Below are 14,149 nucleotides of genomic sequence, written 5' to 3'. Positions count from 1 at the left end.
CGTGGAAACCGTGTAAGAATAGAAGTTTTATGATGAGGTTTCTTGGAATTTATGATGCATATAGGTTTGAAGATGCAGATGGGATGTAGTTATTACACATCAGGACCATGGCAATAAAGATGCCAGTCTTCTTTGGATAACGTACAAAACTGTATTTTTGTGTGTGCATATCTGTGTGGGCCTTCATTTCAAAAGATAAATATACTTCTTTTTTTGATGTAACAAAGTTTCATTTTTCAAAATGTACAGCGGGTGGAACCTGTTATTCATGTATCTTCATCACTAGCTGGGGCATCCCCACCCTTGAGTTTTTGGTATAAATGATTTGAGCTCTGTGCTTTGAAACTAGTTTAATAAGTCCTTTACTAAGGAGCTCCTGAAGGGCTGCCCTGGCCAAGCAACCGCAGCTCTTCAGTCTCTCAGAGACAACAGCAGGGGTCATAGGCCTGTAGTTGGGAACTTCTTTACAGAGTTGGTCATACGTCAATTTGTCAAACAAGACTATGTTATTGAGCCTGTCCCAAACTTTGTCTGTGGACTACTTCTTCTTTGTGGCCTGGCCTCCAGATTTGTTCACTCGGTCTTTGTCTTTCTTGGCTGACTTTCCAGCATCTTTCTTCTTTCCTTGTCGTCCTTGGGCCGCACTGTGAAGCTCAGAGAGCAGCGGATACAGCTGCAGCCTCGCTAAGATGTCAGACAAAAAAGAAAGATAAGTATACTTTTAGAGTTTTAACAAATGAAGTGTTTTTTGACTGTTGTGAGTTAAGGCAAAATAAACACAAACAAACAAACAAAAGATGGCAGGAAATCTGTCATGTGCCCAGTGATTGAGTGGATTCCATAATCATATTGAAAGTAGAGTCCTCTTAAGATGCCACTATGAAAATTTTTTTCCATATGACATATTCAGAGTTTTGTATGTCTATATTTTTTATTTTACACCTATAAATTTTCTCTTACAAGATGTTTTTTTGTTAGCTGCTTTTTCTTGGAATAATGTTTAAAAAAGCATTTACTATATAGGTACGGGAATTAAATATTTTGAAATTTTCTTATCTTTTTTTTCTTCTTAAAAGTCAAGAAAACTCTGAGGATCAAAGGACTCTCTTTTTCAGATTATTCAGAAGTAGAATTTGGGATTTTATTTTATGACAAGTACATTCAGAAAATGTAAAAAGTAAAACAAAACTCAAAGCTGGATTGAGAAATATCAAACCTCACAGACATTTTTGTTTGTGGCCAATTGGTGACTTTCCAACAAGGTCTGTCTTTTGAAATCTGGTTTCCTCACGTCAGAATGAAACCCCAGTGTCTTAAAAAGGAAGGGTCTACCGTTCTGTGCATCACGACTCTCTATAAACTTTCTTTCCTGAAGAAAAAGGAGAGTGTTTCTGAGAGTCTTAGATTGGTCAACAAGGTGCTTTCACATTTGAATTCACATAGTTTACATTTTCCTCTGTGATATTTCCTTAGCCTAAAATAAATTCTACATTGAAATCTCAATAGCATCAGAAATCTTCCTTGAAACCGAGAAGTCTCAACGGTTCACGGTATCACAGTATAATATTCATAAGAGTGTTTACAAGTGACCTTTAAGTTTCCTATCATTAACCATAACTGACAATCTGTTTGGGTCATCAAGCTTTGGCCTAGTGAAATGTTTGGGGATATTCTGCTGTCAAAAGAAGGCACTCAAATACAGCTAAAGACAAAAAATAACCAATTTATCTGTATGTATCGCGTACATTCTCTGTACCTGCCAAAGTGCGAGGAGCTCTAGGGAACATAGCAGAGAAATGGAGTCTGGAAGGAGATTGAGAGGTAAATGGTATCAGCATGCTTTGGAGGCAGAGGTCTCAGCTGCAGTCACAACAGCTAATGGGGGGAGAAAGGAAGGCAAGAAACAATTCTCAGATGCCAGAAGATATACGTAACTGCAAAATGTTAAGAGTCTTACTTTGAACGTTTAACACTCTTTGGATTTACTTTTAGAAATTAACAGTCACCACATTTTGCTTTTCAAATGGCTGCAGTTTCCTTTTGGCATTGTCATGAGTTGATCCCCTTATATCTCATATCTGTCTCCTAAGGACCCAGGAGCTTAGATAATGAGTGTTTGCAAGTATCACCAGTAATTACTACCCTCCTCACTTGATAGATCTGCTCTGCCTTAGGGCAGGTGAGGTGTTAGTACAGACCACCATTATCAGAAATAATTAGCCATTTAGCCAGAGGGGAAGGCTTAGTAGGCTAACCATGGGCTTTTCCCAGCCAGGTGGGATCAGGGGCTTTATTCTCTAGGGAACATATTCAGCCTCATTATCTCAGAACCAGCCAGTTTACTATTTGTGTCTTTTGGCTAAGAATTTTTCTTTCTCTCAAAATTCTTTGAAAAGTCACCTGAGTACCAGCTAGGAGAAGCATACCTGACTTTGGAGGCACATGAGCGGTTGCCTCCTTCATTAAGGTAGGATGTTGTCCAGGGAACCAAACACTATAAGAGGTAGTGTTTGGTTCCCTGGTTTGACTGCTCCAACAGAGGTGCCTAGGGACCCTGAATGACACAGTCATTCCTGCAAGGACAGGGGTAACAGTGGGCAGCCTGTGGGACAGCTAAAGGGAGGGATATTTCCTATGTATTAAATCTCCAAGGGCAGAGAAAATGAAGAATGGGGTCACCGTGGAGGCCCAAATTGAAAGTCATAAGAGCAGACATGGTGAGATACAGTTGTTATTTAGGACAAAGCCATTTCTCACATGGACGTTTCTATGTAGGATGTTCCAGGGTAAGTAGTCACAAGTACACATTTAATGAACACTGATCATTTTGTAAACCAGCACTCTCCAATAGAATTAAAATGTGCACGGCATATGTAATTCAAAATTTTCTAGCAGTCACAGTAAGAAACTGAAAAGAAACAGGAAAAATTAATTTTAATAATGCATTTTACTTAACCCAATATGTTCATGATAGTATCATTTCAGCATGCGACTAACATAAAAATTATTGAGATACTTTACATCATTTTTTCTTCTGTACTAGGTCTTCAAAATTCAATGTGAATTTTATACTTACGGTGCATCTCTACTTACGGTGTTTGGTCTAGCTACATTTGAAGTGCTCCACAGCCACAAGTGGCAAGTAGCTTCCATATTGGACAGTGCCACTCTAGGGCATGGCTTGGTAGTCCAGCTGGTCTTCTGTATGGATAATTGAAGTGTTACTCTATTACTAAACAGTGATAACCACAAAAAGTACACTGCCACCCCCATTGAATACAGCCAACCAACCCCAAACGATTAAGAACAGCTGGCTGTATTTTCATCAAATTTGAATTCATTATACTGGGTGGGGTGCAGAGGTGCGCCTGGTGAGACAGCCAGTTCTTCTCCACAGAAGCTGTGGTAAAGGTTCTGTGATTAAACCATTTCTACCAGCTCAACTCTCCGTGGCATGCTCCAGGGTAACAATAACAAGGTATTATTGATTTATCTCTCCTTGGAGCTTCTGAAAAGCGAGGTGGTGAAGGCCAGCTACTGTTTTCTGTAATCAGGCAGCCACATAGGTCCCTCATACTCAGTAGGAGAAGACTAAGTCAAATTTATTTTCTTTTCTGCTCTGCACTGAGATTCAACCCAGATGGACTGTTCTGTCGACCAGCGTTTCTATGCCCCAGTGCCTTGGCTGAGGGATGGCATGTTGCTGGAATCACTTGAGGGATGAACATGATGAGGGAATTTGGAATAAAGGGTGTTTGCAGTAGAATGAAAAATGGTTGTTGGCTTGCTATCCTTGTTTTTCCCCATACCAAAATAATCACAGTGGGTATTATGAATTCGTTTTAAAGGCAGCTGGAGAAAGAGGAGTCTTCCTAGGCAAGCTGTTACAGTACTAACTCACCAGGAACCATTATCCTTTCTCAGAAAACCTAAATGACATAAAAAAATAAACTTGTTTTTTGTACTGTTGCTGAGTAAGAATTTGAGTTGTAGCAAGACATGTTCCCCACTTACAGGTGACTTTTTTGTTTCGTTTTCCGGTTATAATTTTATAGAAAACTGGAAACATTCAGAAAAGTATAAAGAAAAAAAATACAAAATATTCATTATTTCACCATCCAGTGATGTAACAATATGATGCTGATAGTCATTGTATTCTTGAGTTTTTTTCTCCACAAATGTAAATATATTTAAGAGTTGGTATTATAAGTACATTTGTGTTCTGTTTCACTTGACATAGCATCAGCATTGTACCTTGTTTTAAATCATTCTTTACAAACTAGACATTTACAGAATGTGCTGTATGGCAATGTATTCATTCTTTCACTTGTTGTTGGACTTGGAAGTTTTTTCTAGTATTTCCTAAGTGACAGGCAGAAACACTTGACTTTACTTGATTGAAACCTTAGATAGCTTGGTTTAAAAATCATTATTTGGCATTTATAGTGAAATAATAAGCTGTAAGGAGAAGACAAAATTTTAAAATGTTTTTATTTCATAATCCTTGCCTTGTATCTAGGAACTTTTCATTGAAGTTGAGTTGTGCTGTGTCTTGAATGAAGCAATTACCAATTGTATGCAAATCAATGAGAACTGTTTTCTCCTCTGAGCTTTTTGAGTTATTAGATGTAACAATGGTAGACACTGTATATTAAGAAAAAAGCATACCCTCTGCATTGTAGAGCATGACATATTCTTCCTCATACTCCGGACAGATCTTGTTGGTGGTACTTATTCCTAAAGTGGCATTTGGTTCTTAAATGCATTTTTTTTTCTGGAAAAAAAATTTATTTATAAAAAGTGCTGATGACATTGACTAAATTGCAAGAGACTTTATTTATTTTCTAGCTTTTTATTATGGAAAATTTCAAATAGATGCAAAGCAATCAGAATGGTATAATGACACTCAGGTACCCATCATGCATCTTCAACAATGATTAATATTCTGCCATTCTTGCTTCATCTATACTTTTATCCATATCTTACACCTTCCACTCAACATACCCCTGTTACTCACATCCCTATCATGATATAGCTCATTTCTATCTCCCCAGAAAACTTCCTCATGTTCTTTCCCATGCAATCTTCCTGCCCATTCCTCTTTCCCAAGAGGGAACCAACATTCTGATAATTTTCATGTTAGATTTACTTTGCCTATTATAGAATTCCATGTAAATGGAATCATAGAGTATGTACCCTTTGTGTCCAATTTCTGTCTGTAATATTCATCCCTGTTGTTGCATGTGTCAATAGTTTGTTCATTTTTATTGTTTAGTAGTATTCTATTGTAGAAACATATCACAATTTTTTAATTCATTCTCCTACTAACTGGGGATTGTTTGTGTTATTCCCGGTTCAGGGCTATGAGCATTCTTGTGTAAGTCTTAGTGTGAACATATGTTTTCAATTCTCTTGGATAAATATGTAGAAGTAAATATGCAGGAGTAGAATTGCTGGGTCAAAGGGTAGGTATATTTTAACTTGAAAAGAAACTGGCAACTCTTTTTCCATTTCTGTCAGCCATGTATGACAGTTCCGGTTGTTCCATATCCTTGTCAACATTTGCTGTTGTCGGTCTTTTTAATTTTAGCCACTCTGGTGGGTGTATAATGGTATCTTGTGGCTTTATTTTGCATTTCCCTCATGACTAGCAATATCAAGCATATTTTTTTTTCATGGCCTTGTTGTCCCTTTGTGAGGTGTGTCTGTTCAAGAAAGACTTATTTATATTTTTATTTATTTATAGATCTGATGGACTAACCTTGTGTCCTAGGCACTGTATTTTTTTATTTTATTTTTTAATGTGTTAGGGCACAGGCTACAAGTATATTTCTCAAAGTGGATGCATATGCGAACCCTGCAGGGTCACAGCTGGCTTCTATGCTGTTACAAATTTCTCCTCCATTTGGAGCCCCTCTTCAAATTCTCTGGGACCACTCCTTTCCTGGTACTTACATTCTGTGATTTCTCCTTTGGCTGGAATTGTGAGTCCCTTTGCTTTTGCTCTGCTTCCTTCAGGCAAGGTTCACTGGGAAGAAACCATTGCCAAGATCCTTCGTGCTGTGTAGCTTTAACTCAAAATGCATTAGCATCTTTAAAAGTCCACTGAGAACTCAGGATCCCATTCTAATCCAGAGTCATGGGAACTAAAAATACCTCAAAGAACTCTATTTTGAAACATTGGAATGGAATCAAGAAGTAATATATTTTGGGATTGCCAAGTGACACCAACATTATTCATAGATACTTAAATGTTTCAAGAGAGGTTGTGATTTATATCTAAATCCCTATGCTTATGCTCCAAGCTAAATAATGTTCCTCAAACTCTGTGGTGAAGGATACGATTTAAAAAAAATTCCCAACTCATCATGGACCAATACTTTTATAAATAAAAAGTAAAATAAAAAGCCATGTCCGCTTTACATGAAGGTTTCTAGGCACACACTCTCAATTTCTCTTCACAAACATTGATTAGTTTATAGACTGGAGCCAGTCTGTGGGCCACTCTTTGAGCAGCTTGGATTCACAGCACTGACTCTGGAGCCAGACTGCTGAAGTTTCAATCCTGATTTCATCACTTGTTAGCTGGGTGGCCTGAGGAAGGTTTTTGTCTCAGTTTCCTCATTTGTAAAATGGAGAGAATGTTGACAATAACAGCATCTGCTGCATAGAATTGTAGTGAAGATTAAATGAATCAATATATGGATCGTACTTACAACAGAGCCCAGAATATGGTAAGTACCGTGTCGGGGGTTAGCTATTATTATCATCATCATTTCCGAAGTCTTATATCAGCCGGGATAGTTTCAGTTATAACTAACAGAAAGCCAGTTCAAGGTCACTTAACCAAAAAAGGCTTATGTTGGTATTTGTCATCAGGTGCTCACATGAGGTTACCTCTATCTGATATTCCACTTCTTTCTTGTGTGTGGGCTCTGCTCTCAGATGGGCTGTCTTCGTGGGTGCCAAGAGGGCCACCAGCTGCTCCCACTTTATATCTTACCAGCTTAGCACCCCCGTGCAAAGAGACTCCCACCTTCCTACTTTCCCCACTTTTAGGTGCTTCCTTTTCATTGACCTGGCTTGTTTCAAGTGATGGTCCACCAGGACCACAAGAACTGAAAATTCAGGACAGGTAATCCTCTGCAGAAAAATGCAGTACTGTTACTCGAATAAAAGAGAATGGTTGTTTTTGTCAAATAATTGAGGAAATGGGTTATAATTTACTAACTCTTTGGGATGAATAATGGTTTTTGATCCATGGTGGAGCTTTTAGGAAATGATGTCCTATGAGAGAAGAACACCCTTACTTCCCTGGGAAAAACTTTTGGTATATGAGGTAGAAGGGTGTACCTAGTGACTTAATAAAAACCATGATTTGGGTCTTAAAAACAGGATATAGTGTGTGTCGGAAATATTTAGTAAAAATGACTTTATAAAGTTAGCCAACATGAGCCAGAAGAGCCTAACCTCTTACCAATATGAAATTTACGTAGTCTTATTGTGGAAAAACTGAGGCCAGTGGTCACACATGGGCACCTGCAGTGTGAGGCAAGAGAAGACATTAACATTTTACTCAAATCATATGAGAAGGTGAGTGGGTGCCCCTTCCATTGCATCATTTGTTGGGAAAGTCTGTGCTGAGAACTCTGTAAGTTCTTTGTATGATGTGACGGAGGAAATGATTAGGGCTGTGAATGTTCTTCTCATTTCTGCCCTTAATGCTTGCCAGATTAGGAGAGGTTGGGAAGAAATTGATTGATGCAGGGTATGGAAACTTAGTTTATTTTTCTGCAGGCAGATGGCTAGGTCATGGAAACTTGTTGGAAAGATGGAATTTTTTGAGTTACTTTCTTAGATCAAGGGCTTTGGGGCATTCAGGGGCTCTTAGAGACCCAATTTATTGGTTCCTAGAGACACACAAGATTGTACTTCCTTACTGATGAGAGAAGACATGTGACACATTCAACTTGAAATTACGGAAGGAGAAAACAAGACTTGCTGATATGGTGAAGGATGTGCAGCTATGCACACTCACCTGCCACAGGTAACTGAATACCACATTCACTTTCCATTGCCACATTGCTTTGAGCTCCCCAGAATTGCGAAATTTGAAAAACTACAAGGCCATTTAATAGAGATAAAGGCCCGTTTGCAGATGAATTTCACAAATTTTAATCCATTTGAATCCACTTTAAATTTCTGCAGCTGTCAATTGGAGTATAAACCTCAGGGTGTATCTGAATTCTCACACTGAAAATATTGAGTGATTTTCAAGCATGGTTTAAGACTCCTTGCTACTTAAAATGTGATCTATAGACCAGCATCATAGGCATAACCTAGAAACTTGTTAGAAATGTAGAATCTCAGCCTGTCCTCCCTTCTTGCAGAACTACTGGTTCACAGTCTGCACGTTAAGGTTCTCAAGTACTTACAATGCACATTATTGTGTGAGAAGCATTGGTATATGTTTCTACCACCTGGGATGATGATGAAATGGAACTGCTTTAGGAGCTACCAAGGTTATGTATTTTTGAATAGTTAACAAGTAATATTTTACTAGTGTTTATCAATAAAAACTCATGTGACCCCCACCTTGTCCCTCTACACATACATTCACTGTTTTCACTAATAGAAAAAAAAAATTGGGATGCACTGACCACCACGGAACCTCTTTGATGATAGCTATTTGGACGCATGTCTTATCTTTGCTTCTAGATTCCAAGGTAGTTAACACATTTTCTTACAAGTTATTGTACAAGTTATTCTAAGTAATTTGAGGGAGAAACTATTAAAGATACTTAAGTACAAGTTCTGGGGATTCAAAGCAGGGGAAGAAAGATCACTCCTGATTAGTGTGGAAAAAAGGGCAACTGAGTTTGATGCTGAGGAGGACATTTCAGACAGAGGAACTATGAGGAGAGACTCAGACGAGGATAAGCATGGTGGATATTCGTGGAATAAGGAGCATCTAGTTTGGTGGTTGCGTAAGAAGGTATAAATAAAATGGACGTGGGGTTTCCGTCTTGGAATGTAAGGTCGGGTCATTGTTTGGAGATTATTTAACAATAGGATTTTTGGGCTTCATTATTTGGGCAGTTTGGGCTTCATTATTTGGGCAGTTAAGAAGTAGAAGTTTTAGGGAGTGACATGATCAGAGCTCTAACTTTGGAAAATTTATGTCCAAAGGATTTTGGAAGGATGCGAGGTAGGAAGAAGTCGAGGAAGGAAGACACTGGGGCTATTGAAGCCGTGGAAGTGAGAACGGAAAAGAGGTAGCAGATTGAAGGTCCAGCACGGATCTGGACCGCAGTAGGTGTAGTAGGAAGAAGAGAATAGGGAGGATGTGAGCAATGTTGGGGAGGTTGAATCTACGGGATTTGACGATCTCTTGGATCTTAAGGGTTAAGGATGTGAGATGTCACAAATTAACTCTGGATGAATGGGAAAATAGTGATACCATTAATAGGACTTGTAAAACCAGGGGAAAGATTTTGTTGGTTTGAGATAGTATTGTTACTTAGAAAATGGTAAGTAGAAATGTTCAGTTGCCAGATGGAAATGTGAGTCCAGAGCCAAGAAGTTATCTACCCAAAATATCATAAGTGAAGCCACAGCAGGGACAGAACTCATCAAAGGAGGGAGCATCCAGGGAAATAGAAATGGATCAATGATAAAAGTCAGAGAGGCCATCCACATTTAGGGGTGAGAGGAAGAGAAAAAATCTTTAAGGAAGTGAGAGAAAGACCAGCAATGTTGGAGCAGGATGAGACACGCTGCGTTTTGAAAGTCAGAGGGAGCTTTTCAAGATGAAGCAGATGAGCAGCAGCATTAAGTTGTACAGCAAAATTGAGAAAGATCAGGCATGAGATGAGGCAGTCGGAGAGAAAAGGCCATTAAGGGACTTCGGTGACCAAGGAGGTAAACAGTTTTAGGAGAGGAGTGGGGATGGAAGCCAGGTCACAAGGAGTTAAAACAATGAGTGAGGACTTCCGTTGTGAGAGCAGGGAGCAAAGAAACTCGTGGTGAAGAAAACGGGAAATAGAGGAAAGGAGAAGGAAACAGGACTACAGAATTGATAGACATTTTTAAATGGAATAGCTAAGCGTTTATTAAAAGACACAGAAGATGGACCTGATGGTGGGGGAAAACTGATATAACCATGCTTGGGGTAGTTTATGGTACACTGGTCTCAGAAGGCATGGCAGGGTGGGAAGGGATATAATCAAACACAGGCTGAGCATGTTTCTCCTGCAGAGACAGGCCGGTCTCAGAGAGTGACTGTCTAGTCACTCTCTGCTCTCAAGGATTTCAACTTCCCAACAGAGATCAGAGGTGCACCAAATAACAACCGCAGAAGGGCTTCACTGCACACCACACCCCCCCTCCTCTGCCCCGTAGTCCTGAAGATTCTTTCTCTCCCTTTGCATCCAAAGCCCTGACGAGCATAAATAGATTCACTGTCTTTTGAGTCATATATGCGTTTTAAAAAAAGTTTCATCAAAGGCAGAAGCTCCTCTGTCTCTGGAACTCGAGTGGGCTCCTTGATTTTATCGCAGTCTTTGGGTAGCTTGTGTGATAATAGAGACCTGAGCTTGCAGTGGGAAGTGGAGGAGTGAATCCAATTTATGTGAATTGGTCATTATCTTGGGAAGAATTAACCAATTCCTCTGAGCCTCAGTTCTGTTTGTCTGTAAAACTGAGGGTGATAGCTACTTCAAAAGGTGGTCATGAGCATTTAATGAGAAGATGTATGTATATAAAGAGAATATTGGCATGTGTATTCATGTCAGTAGGCACACAATAAATGTTCTTTGAAAGGAGATTCAGTGAGTTCCAAGATGGCAGAGTCTGTGTCTCACCTCCTGTGCTTGTCTCCTAGGGTAAGGGGTCCACACATCTTCCTTGAAGAAATATCCTATCGTGTTCGTCTCTTATTGGGTCACTTTCACCTCTAACAACTGTTGCCTCCCGTTTCCCTCCCCTTCTTTGGTGTCATTCTTGTCTCTGTGCTTTCATTGTTTTCAGGCTGCACATTCTGAAATTGTCACCAATCCACTGTCCATGATGAACTTGTTGACCTTTCTAGAAATGTTTAATTTTAGGCGAAGATGACGGGGAGAGGGCAGTGCTGGCCACCGGGGATGGAAATGCTCACGGTAGGCAGAATTTTCACATCAGCCTCTCAATCATGTAAAAGTACTGCCACTGTCCCAACACAGGCCCAACCTGCAAGTGTGGCCCACGGAACAGCATCTTTAGGACCACCTGGGCTCTGGCAAGAAATGCAGATTCTAAGGCCTTATCCAAACCATTGAATCGGAATCTGTATATTAACAAGACCACCAGATCCAGATGATTTATATTTATATGCACATTAAAGTCTGAGAGGCACTGTTACAGGGAAAGAGCTATTTCATAAGGCAATAGTGAGGATTTGATGAGAAAGCACACACAGAGCACCTAAGACATACAGGTGTGTGAGCGAGTGCTTCATATTCTTGGTAAACCCCAAAAGGGCAGAAGGAGTCCTCTGTGCCCAGGACCAATGATGTGTAATGCAAGTAAAGAGAAATAAAACCCACAATGTAACTCTCTTTAGAGTACTAAAAAAATTAAAAAATAAAAGGTGTTTTTTTTGTTTTGTTTGTTTTTCTCTGTTTTTTTTTTTTTGCCAGAGGAAAGGAAAATAAAGACAGAGGATGGAATGAACATACCTAGCAAGTAAAAGTGAGAAACTATGAAGTGGAAAAAATGGTACTCAGAAATAAAATAGAAATAAAATACCCTGAGGTGGTGAAAGGAGAAATAAACAAGGGGTAAAGGGCTCAATATGCATACTGCTGAACATTTGGATGAGGAGAAAACTACTTTTCTCCAGATTGGCAGGGAGGTGTGAGTGTGTGACGTGTAGAGAGAGACAGCCAAACCCCAGTGATTTAGCATAAGGCCGGCTTAAACAGTTTAATAGCCCTCATGTAACATGGTAAGCTTGTGTTTGGAATTTTCACCAAAGGACATCTTTGTGCAGAAGAACAGCGTGGTTTGGTTTTGTGCCCGGGTGACTGGAATGAGTGGGAGGCAGGTGGCCAAATGAGAGACTGTGGGCTTGTGTCGAGGTGTCAGTAAACAGGTAGGGGAAGAGCTTGTCCTCAGTAGCAGACCCTTCTGGGTGTCCAGGTGACTGGGCGAGTCTACTGTTAATCACCTCCACGCAAACGGTGGGAAATACATCCCAGCCCCCTTCCCACTCTGTTATGGGATGGTTGCCAGCAGGGGTGAGTTAGGGACGTGGAGGCTTCTCTGGGAAGCCTCATGGCAATCGGTAGTGAGATATGGTCAGCATTAGGGAAGGGTGGAGAGATGCATTCTGGTTCCCTTCCATCCCACCTCAGCCACTGTCAACTAAATATCCCAAGGCAAGATGGGGAAGAAGGAGCGTCTGGCAATACAGGAGAACCAGGGAGACAATAGGCCTTGTTTCTGATGAAGTACTGAGTAAAGCACTTACCTTTGCTGAATCTCGACTCTTGTCTGAAAAATGGGTCATGCCTCTTCAGGGTGGTATGAGGTGAATTAGTGTCAGTGCTGAGAAATCTTAGCCCCAGATCAAGACGGGAACTCACACATCTGGTAGAATCAAATCCCTACCTTTTGCAGGCAAGACCGGAGGCCAGGGCAAATAAGTGGCTTAGGGACTTCGTAACTGATAGAGGAGTAGAACCCAAGTCTCTGGAGTCCCAACCTAGGGCTTAAAACTTTTAGGAGCTTGTTCTACTGTCTTCTATGTTAAATGCTGGAGATACAGGGACTTGTACTTTAATTTCTGGATGGTTGACTTTTTTGACCTTCAGAGCTAAGGCACATATGCTTACTGATAACAATTCTAAGTCTGACTTTCCATTTTACTGAAAGGGATAACCTTTACATGTACCCAAATTTGGACTTTTGGCTTGCCTCATTTTTTTTTTTTTTAATTTTAAAGTCCAGTGAATTCAGCATACTTTGCTGTTGTGGATATTTGTTTGTGTCTTGGAAAGAGCCTGGCTGGGCTTTGGAGTCATGCAGGCCTGGCTCAAATCCTGCCCCTGCCACTTCCTTGCTGAAAGTCTGGGCAAGCTCATTGATTCCTCTGAGCTACAGGATTCTTTATAATCCTGGGTTCTCCAGAGAAACAGAACCTACAGAATCTACATATATATGGAGATTTATTATGAGGAGTTGGCTCATACAATCAAGGAGGCTGAGAAGCGTCATGACCTGTTGTCTGCAAGCTGGAAACCTTGGAAAGTCAGTGGTGAAATTCAGTTTGAGTTTGAAGGCCTGATAACCAGGGTTGCTGATGGTGTAAATTCTAGTCTAAGAGCTGGAGAAGATGAAATAAGATGTCCCGGCTTAATCAGTGAGGCAGGGGAGGAATTGGCAAATTCCTCCTTTCCCACCTTTGGTTCTATTCAGGTCCTCAACAGGTTGGATGATGCTCAGCGGCTTTATGAGTTCACCAATTCAAATGCTAGTCTCATCCAGAAACACTTTCACAGACACTGGCAGAAACAACTAATCTGGGTGCCTGCTGGCCAGTCATGCTGACCATCACAAATTAACCATCACAAATAGGTTCAATCTACCTTTTAGGGTTGGTTTGATAATTATTAGAAGTAATGTTTAAAAGTGCTTAGAAGAGGATCTGGACTGTAATACGAGCTCAGTAGCATTAGCTGTCACGATCAGCAAGCACTTATTGAGTACCTGACTGAAAGAAGTGTGGTGGTTGATTGGGAGCTCAACCCCACAGTTAGATATAAAATATTTACCAGGTGTCTTTACTGATCTGCTAGAGTGTTTACATTACAGGTGGTAAAATCAATAATTTAATAGCCTATTGTTGGTTCTGTCCAAAAACTGAGGGTGAAACTCTGATTGCAGGTATTTTCTTTCAGACTCAAGTAAACATTTTCTGTGGCGACTTAGCCACCCTTCTTTCACGTAGGTCCTCTAGGTGGTCCTGCTCTGCTTTTTCCTGCTGGCTCCCAAACCAGGTTGGGCGGCTGCTCTTCCATCAAGAGGTTCACCCCTTGGATTTGAGCTGCAACACTTTTCCAGGGAGAAGGAGGATAAGGTGTTGCTATATTCCTGGGTTTTTCATTGC

At 40.3% G+C, this 14,149-nt stretch overlaps 1 pseudogene; it reads right to left on the bottom strand.

Annotated features, from left to right (window-relative positions):
• Positions 1–266: 266 nt before the first annotated feature.
• LOC109444435 (small ribosomal subunit protein eS25) lies at positions 267–12,550 on the bottom strand (annotated as a pseudogene).
• Positions 12,551–14,149: the final 1,599 nt, after the last annotated feature.

The sequence above is a fragment of the Rhinolophus sinicus genome, linkage group LG03 (genome assembly GCF_036562045.2).
Source record: "Rhinolophus sinicus isolate RSC01 linkage group LG03, ASM3656204v1, whole genome shotgun sequence".
Classification (NCBI taxonomy): domain Eukaryota; kingdom Metazoa; phylum Chordata; class Mammalia; order Chiroptera; family Rhinolophidae; genus Rhinolophus; species Rhinolophus sinicus.
This window is presented reverse-complemented; position numbering and strand designations above follow the sequence as displayed.